We start from the raw sequence: 9,116 nt of genomic DNA, 5'->3' as shown, positions 1-9,116 counted from the left end.
TTATTTTTCTAATTTCCTTCATTTCATGTGAAAACATTATGAATTTAATTGATTAGCTGTTATACCTATAACAGCCCTTAATTTTACTTGTAACTTACTTTTAGTAGAATGATAACTTTTCATGTATGTACAAATTTTTACCAGCATTTATATATTATCCCCAACCAATATTTTTTGGTTATCTTTCAACTGTCTCCAATAACTCTCAAAATCCCATTTCTCCTATCCTAATACCTTCTTGTTTCTTATATTCTTGATTACTAGGACAGACATTTTATAACTATTAACTTAGAAATAAAATGTTTCTGTAATTACTTTGCTGGGTCTGCTGTCTGTAACTGTGCAACAAATTACCAGAGAATGACTGAAAATAACATAATTTATTATCTTGAGATTTAACAATATAAGAACTAAGCAAAGCCTAGCCCTCATTAAGAATCTCAATAAAAAAAAAGAATCTCAATAAAAAAGAAAGATATTGGCAAGGTGTTGACTGCACCTTTGATTCTTTCAATACTTGAATTCAGAGCCCTTCACTTCCAAATAAATTCAAGTTGTCCAAAATTCATTTCTTTTCAGTTGTACTATTGAGAACTCTGCTTTCTTGTTGGCTGTCAGCAAGGCACTACAATTACTGAATAATTTTCACTGGGGATTTCCCCATCGTGGCTGTTTCCTTCCTCTGGAAAATGAAGAGTGTCTCTAAAGAGATTCCTCCAGCAAGATGAAATCTTATGTAATGTCCTATAATCCTGAAATTGGTAGCAAATCAATTCTTCTATGTTCTATTATTTGCAGGCAAGCCACATCTCCTGCCTCAGTTCAGATGGAGAGTTTATACAATGACATAAATACCCAGAGTCTGGGAGATCATCTCTGGTCTAACTGCCACAATAACTCTTCATCTATCCATTTTTGTTTTCATCCATATATCTTTATTTCATTGCTGATGCTTATGCCTAATAAGAAAAAATGCCCTTAGAAATTCTCTTGAGGAAAGCTTCCTTCACATCAAAATCCATTTTGTTTGAGTTTACAGCAACCAAAACTATATGTTTCTGGGATCACAAGTGACTGAAGTGTTTTTTTTCAGGTTAGCTAGATTGGATAGACTCTCAGGAGAAATGTGCTTGTAAATTTATATTACAGCCTCTTCTGAGGGTCTTCTCATAATTTTGTGTTTTCTTTAATCATCTGTTCCGTGCCTCACTACTGTGGGTTCTTTTTCTTATCTTGACATCCTTGATACAAATTTTACTCCATATCTACCAAGATTATTTTATCTGGATGGTTCTACCAGATATTTTTATATAATTATTCTAACTTAAAGTGTACAGGTGAAAGATATGGCAGAAAGCACTATATGTTATCTTGATGACAGGACAATGTTCCCAGTTTCACTCTAGTAACTACAATGCTAGACATTGGTTGTGGATTTGTTATAACCAGAATCAATTTACTTTTTATTTTACTGCTTTTGGGTTCTGTTTTGGGGGTTTTTATTGGTTTTATGAATATCTAACTTGTGATCCAACAACTGTTTTTAACTTTTTTTGATCTTTTTTTAATTCTATGTAGCTGATTATAAATAATTTTTCCATTACAATTTTGGTGACTTATTTCATTTTTATCTTGGTCAATTTATCTGAAAATTTTCAATTGGTTAATTTTACTTTTTAAAATATCAGCATTGTTTTAATATGTTTTCTTTGATTTTTCTGTTTTTCATTTTATTAATAAAGTAAGATTTGTACTTTATTTGCCCACTTGCTTTAAGTTTAGTTCACTCTCATGCCTTTTCTTTTATTAGGGGCCAGGAAAAGAATCTGACAAAATTTAATTGGTAGCATTAGGTCAGAATGAAATATATCCTAAGCACTATACTATAATAAAAACATTATGAAGGAAAATTGAAAGAGTATTGAGGCTAAAGAAAGTGAGTTTCCATGATAGAGATGTCAGGATACTCATTACAGAGGTGTATTCTACTTGTCTAAATTAATTCAAAAATTGCATGAGAAAACATGTATATTTTCTAACATATATGCTACATTTCAATAGAAATAAAATAGACTATTACTTATATTTCAAATAGTACTCAAATAAAACACCTATTTTTCCAATATATTTACAAATATAATCATTAGTATAAATATACCTTTGCACAAAACATTAAAACATTATTTTTTAAGAAAATGTAAGATTATGTTTTAAAGAAACAAGAATTTGTATATAACATTTACCAGTGGATAAATGTATTATTTCATAATATATTTTTTGCAAATGAATCACCTATATCACAGCTGAGTATGCTTTGCTCCTATTACTTTAAACTATTTTTAATTAACTTTTCCATTAATTGATATGACATATTGCTCCGACATATAGTATTAAGAAAAAAGTGTAGTTAGTATAAATTAAAAATGTTATGCAAATTTCAATAAGTAGTAAATCAATGTGTAAACAAATTTATATAATTAACATGACTATTGTTCCAATTTTAAATATGATTAACAAAACATAAAATACACTTATTCATTCATAAACTGTTCAGAAGATAGTGAAGTTAATTATCCCCACCTTGGTAGAAATAAATAATAGAATAACATGCTGCTAAAAGACAGCAGATGTTTTAAATCATTCATGAATGTGGGAGAGATTGCAAATAGAACACTTCAATTTGGGTGAACCACTACTCCAAAATGACAAATCTCTCTTATCCAAACATCAAGTGTATTACTTTTAGGAATTCTTTCTCATGTGGATATTTTGGTTCAGGGTATAAAACTTAAATTATTGATGAGATTACTACAAGGCTGTCATTTGCAATAGCATCAACTAAGATAAACACTATTGCTACAGTGGGGGAGCTTCAGAGCTAATATTTCATGCTATCAGAAGAGAGTGCACTTAGGACTCAAACACTCTCCACTCAACCTCAAAGATTTATGAGCTTCCAACCCAAATGAAGAATTGTACTTCAACTCTTTTGGATAAAGAACCAAATTGTCAAAATTATTTTTTTTAAACATAGCTGTGATTCCTAATAAATAAACACCAAAATGGTGCTGAAAAATTAAGGTCTTTAATATGCTAACTTAAAAATATCTTACTTGTCTCCATCTGGGAAAAGTTGCTTTTGAAAAATTTTCAAGACTACGTTTTAACTTTTTTTAATAAATAGGGCCAAATATTTACATAAATTTCATTAAGCTGTGTCATCTAAACTAGCCCTCTTTAGTTCTTGATTTTACACTCATGACTTGAGTTTCATACTTTTTGTATAAAACAATATATTAATCACTTGAAGGCAGGTCAAACACAAGGAATAAAATGTTAATGAACTCACAGAATAAAGAAATGTTTCATTATGATTTTGGTAGTCCTCAGAACCATTTCATGGACACACTATAACAAATTAAACTCTGTAATGATTAGGGAACTGGAGAGATAATGCAGTGAATAAGATACTTAACTTAGATGTTGTCTGTTTGGATTCTATACTCAGCATCACATATGTCATCTGAGCATTGCCAAGTGTAATTCCTGAGTGCAGAGTCAGGAGTAACATCTTACCATTAGCAGGTGTGCTTTCATAAAAACAAAATAAAATGGGGCCGGAACCATGGCGTGGAGTGGTAAGGCATCTGCCTTGCCAGTGCTAGCCTAGGATGGACCGCTGTTCAATCCCCCCAGAGTCCCATATAGTCTCCCAAGCCAGAAGTGATATTTGAGCTCATAGCCAGGATTAACCCCTGAGCATCACTGGGTGTGGCCCAAAAAACAAAACAAAACAGACCCAAAATAAAACAAAACAAAATTAAGTAATGATTTTAAGAGAATGTAATACCATCAGCCACTTTATAAACACTTAGAATTAGACTATTATATTGGCCCTTGAAGATTAGCTTGATTATTTTTTGCTTTCTCTCTAATAGACTAATATTAACATTCAAAATATATAGCGTTTTGAATGGGGTGGGAAGGAAGAACACTTGGGATACTGGTGATGGGAGTTGCACTGGTGAAGGTTTATATATATATATATATATATATATATATATATATATATAAATCAAAAAAAAAGAAAAGAAAAAAATAAGGCCTTCCAATGCTTACCACAGGCTGTGTTCTTTACACTGACTGTATAGGTATAGTAAATGCACCCCATATACACATCAACCCAGGCCCTTTGCCTGGTCTGTACTGTGAATGGAGGGACAAAAAAAATATAGTGTATAAAATTTAATTAATTTGATAGTAAAATTTTATTATTTAAAATTAAGTAAAATTTAAGTATAAAATTAAAAAGAAAATGTAAGGTAATACAAAAGGATAAAATGGAAATAAATTGATAAACTACCTACTATCATTAAATGATGCTTGATCATAGGCTGCTAGTTATTAGCATACTAGCATTTATTAAAATAATTGTATTCTATATTTTCTACTGAAGTAAAACACTGTACACTCTGAACATGAAAGCACACAGAAATACATCTATGAAATGCTTAAACATAGGGAATTTTTACAGGTAAGAATAACTAACATGAGACCAAAGGGATAGCATGGAGGTAAGGCATTTGCCTTGCATGCAGAAGGGCATGCAGAAGGGCTTCCCATATGGTCCTCTGAACTTGACAGGAGTGATTTCTGATCATAGAGCCAGGAGTAACCCTTGAGTGCAGCCGGGTGTGATCCAAAAGCAAAACAAAAAAAGAATAACATATAAAAATAAAGAATAATATATTCTTATATCAAACTAAATTCCAGAAAAAATATATCAGGACGAGGTGATATGATTCTCTAGAATTATACATTGCTGTGCATGAGTGAAACTTTGTGTTCAAATCCTATAATTGGAAAAATAATTTGGAATATATGTACATTGAAATAAAATGCTCATAAGTAAGTTATCTCAAGGTATAACTTATATAGTATTGATTGGACAATAATATCAAATTATAAAAACTATCTAGTGAAAATAAATGAATTCCATTTTCTAGGATTGGAGAATTAGTGGAAAGTGTGACAAATGATGAGAGAGCCTTTTATCTTTCTTCTGTGATTGCTCTATAATTGGATTTATGTGCACTTGTGACATGGAAGTGAAACTCTAAGAACATGGAATCAGTAATTAGTAAAGGATCATGCAATGCAAGCATTTGCTAATCATAAAGAATAATTAACACCATGCACATATGTCTAATGTTGGATTCTTTGATAATAACTACCATATTTTACTTTAAAATGTAAGGCTAAATATATTAAGCTTCTTAAAATTAGAGAATTGATATCAAAGCATCATATCAAGAGATAAAAAGCAAATTCTAATGATTTGAAAGACCTTTTTTGTTATTTAGTAAAACCAGTTAAGATAGAAATTCAGAGACCAATATTTAAATACTATTAAGTATTTAATAGTAATCAACTCAATTATTCAGTAAATAGTAAGATAGAAATGAAAATGCAGTTTAAAGTGAGAAAAAATAATGGTTAGAGAAGTTCATCAAAAACAGAGAATATAAATACCTAACAGAAATTTAAATGTAATGCAATTATCAATTTGTTTTAATTCAGTGAAAAGACCAGAAAGATAATACAAGGGTCTATTTTCTTTCAAGATGTCTATCCTAATTTGATACTAAATACTGGCATATGTAAAAGTGTCCCTCCAGAATTAATTCCCAAGCACAGACCAGGAAAAGGTCCTGAGCACTGCTGAGTATGTCCCCTCAACCCCACAAAAAAAGAATGTACTTGAGTTTTACTTTTAAAAATAAGCCTTTAGGGGTATCTTAATTTTATGGTTTAAAATTGTGATTCTTTTGGGGCCTGAGAGATAGCATGGAGGTGGGGTGTTTGCCTAGCTTGCAGAAGGACAGTGGTTTGAATTCCGGCATCCCATATGGTCCCCTGAGCCTGCCCAGAGCGATTTCTGAGCTTAGAGCCAAGAGTGATCCCTGAGCGCTGCTGGGTGTGACTAAGGGTAGCTAGGTACCTCTTTAGTGTCTGGTTCTTTCATAAATTTATATTCAATTTTTATTGTTTTATTGTTCATTTGAGAATGCACTGAAAAATGTTTATGAAGGTAATTGTTTGTAAATATCAACATATTTTACAGTTTTTGTTAGACCACTAAATAAACTATACACTAATATAAATAGCATGTGATTGCTAATATTCTGCTAGAATTTTAATAGAAATAATCATTCCTGACTTAAAGTTATTATTTAGCTTTTTTTCTAATGAAACAGACAGTTGATTACTCTTCCTTTGAATGAGAATTGGTTAATAACTACAGTGGTCTTGGATGAAAGAATGAGTGTGAAAGTTTTAGACCTAGCATGAGAAAGGGCAGCTAGGGAGTGTTGAATTCTTACATCATAGAGAAAATTTGACTAACTGAAAGGGATGATATTAGGATTTTTCTTCAGACACTAAAGAGGTACCTAGCTACCCTTAGTCTCTAAGTTATTCTAAAAAGGTCAAGCATGTACATGGGTTTCATTCTATACACTGATGAATGGCATCACTGCCATATAAACAAGACATGAAATTCTTACTTGCACCTCATGAAGTTGAACTATATACCAGTAAAACGCCAGGCACCAAGTCCTCAAAACTGGTATATTTTATCAACTGGTTTCTTTTGTTGGTTTTTTATTGGGGGTGGACATACCCAACAATGCTCAGGGAATACTCCAGGTTCTCCACTCAGGAATCACTCCTGGCACTCTCGAAGATTGTATGAGATGCCAGAAATCAAACCCGAGTCTGCAGCATGCAAGGCAAACTCACTAGCAGAAGACTCTATCACACTCTATCACACCAGCCCTATCCACTGGTTATTATGATAACTTCTCTTTAAATAATAATGTATAAATTAGAAAACATTTGACCTATTTCCTAACAAAAAATATTAAGATTTTTTCAGTTACCCTCAAAAATGCTTAAAATCATTAGTATATGTCAATGTACAGATTTGAAAATTTAAGCAATAACAAATTCCCATGTTATAAAACACACCTTAGTTTAATATTGATCAAAAACAATGAACATATCTAGTTACAGAGTGATTTTGTGGTCCAGCAGGGTGAATGTTTTTATTCCAAGTACCTATTTAAACCTAACCAAAAATAATCCTTTAAAAGTCCAAATGAACTATAAAATGATGGCTTCAAAATATGCTTTGATTCCCATTATGATGGAGAAATGCATATAACATAATTTTAGCTAACAATCAGAAACACTCCTAGAAAATCAGTACACAAATCAAATTGCCTTTTCTTTAAGCTAGAGACAAAATAAATACTGTAGAAAAAATAAAAATAAGCCATGTCACATATGATATATTTGAACCAAAAATTACACATTCCATGCCACTTCACTATAAAACATTTTTCATGGATACCCTTCAGAGCCTATATTATTAAACAGTAAATTATATCTTCTAGGAATGGAGTTATAAAGCCTTTTCTAGTGAATACAGAATTGTCATGCTCATGAAATGCAGCTCTTTCAAGTTAGAGGAAAGTTTCCTTTCTGAATTTATACATATAGAAGTGTTTGATATCTCTATTTTATTGTGGCATGTGACTAGGTTCCTATCATTTCAATCTGACAGTGCAGGGAAATCTTGATCCAGAAGCTTCTGAAGGCAAAAAGTTGGAGTAGAAGATGCCATTACTGGACCAGTTATCTGAAGCCAAAAGAATGAGAGAATCTTAGAATGGCAGAACCCAAGTGTCAGCACGTAGCTGGCAGAATGGAGATGGACATGATTATTGCAATGTACATCAAAACATATACAAGGAACTCTAACTAGAGAATATTGAGATGTCTAGTAATAATGCTAAAATGTAAGCAGAGGAGGGGTCAAGCGATGGGTCAGCAGGTGAGTGTTTGCCTTACACGCAGCTGACCCAGGATGAACTGCGGTTCAATCCCCCAGCATCCCAAATGGTCCTTCATGCCAGGAGCGATTTCTGAGCACATAGCCAGGAGTAACCTCTGAGCATCACCAGGTGTGGCCCAAAAATAAACAAGGTATGTTTTTATGTGATATATATATATACATGTATATATACATACTCTTTGTATATATCTATAATACTATATATAATACTTACAGATGAGATAAAAATTCACCTAGTCTAACTTTTTTTTACACTATTCGATAGTGTATTTAGTAGATAGAAAGGACCTTCCTGAATACAAAATTAATTATTAGCCACTAAAAGGGAAGTTATGTTAGCAGTCTTGTTTTTTGAAAAACACTTTTTTAGTGCTAGCAGGACTCTTTAGACAGATTGCTTTATTAGTATTAAAGAAGTCAGTGGAGGTTGACTGATTTACAATTTCATTCCTATTAGAGGCTAGAATAAAAGGTTAGATAGTAAGTCTCCTATGGTGATATGAAGCTCAGCACAAAGACTTCTATTTTGGGCCACTATTATCTTCATAACTGCCCTCATACACACATCCCAACTCATATACTTTGACAAAGACTAGATTAATATTTGATTATTTAGGACACTCTCAGCTTATCACTTCGAAATTATTATTTATTTATTTATTTTTGATAGTGAATACTCACTCATATCTTGAACTCTTAATGATGTAGATATTTTCAAAATTACTTTCTTGGACTCTTTTCTGGCTTCCTATTTGAAACCTGTATAAGGGGCCATACTGAAAGGTGCTCAGGGCTTCCTACTGCCTATTCTTCAGGGATCTCTTTTAACAATGCTCAGGAGACAATGTGTGGTATTGTGAATCCATTGAAAAGAATGTTAGTTACAGACAAGGTAGTTGCTTATCCCTTGTATTATATCTTCATTCAGCAGGTTTAAACTTTTTGATGAGATATAGAGCACCAAAGAGATCACTATGACTATTATAAACAGGATTATTTCCATTGCCTGGATTCAAGTATAGTTTTGAAACAATGGTCTTTAGGAACTACATTAACCAAAGACTAATCAAACTACACTAACCAAAGACTAATGAAAGCCTCTATAGAGACCCAGTTCTTTCTCCAATTATTTGACCTGACTTTTAACTACAACAGAAGTCTGCAAGGTCAGCAAACAATCAAAGGTACAAAAACTCTT

General features: G+C 32.1%; 1 pseudogene; it reads left to right on the top strand.

Moving 5' to 3' along the window:
* Positions 1–4,102: 4,102 nt before the first annotated feature.
* On the top strand, positions 4,103–4,226 carry LOC126002686 (uncharacterized; annotated as a pseudogene).
* The last annotated feature ends 4,890 nt before the right edge of the window (positions 4,227–9,116 follow it).

This window comes from Suncus etruscus, chromosome 2 (genome assembly GCF_024139225.1).
Source record: "Suncus etruscus isolate mSunEtr1 chromosome 2, mSunEtr1.pri.cur, whole genome shotgun sequence".
Lineage (NCBI taxonomy): Eukaryota > Metazoa > Chordata > Mammalia > Eulipotyphla > Soricidae > Suncus > Suncus etruscus.
The sequence above is the reverse complement of the archived record's forward strand: the minus strand, read 5'-3'. Positions and strand labels throughout refer to the sequence as shown.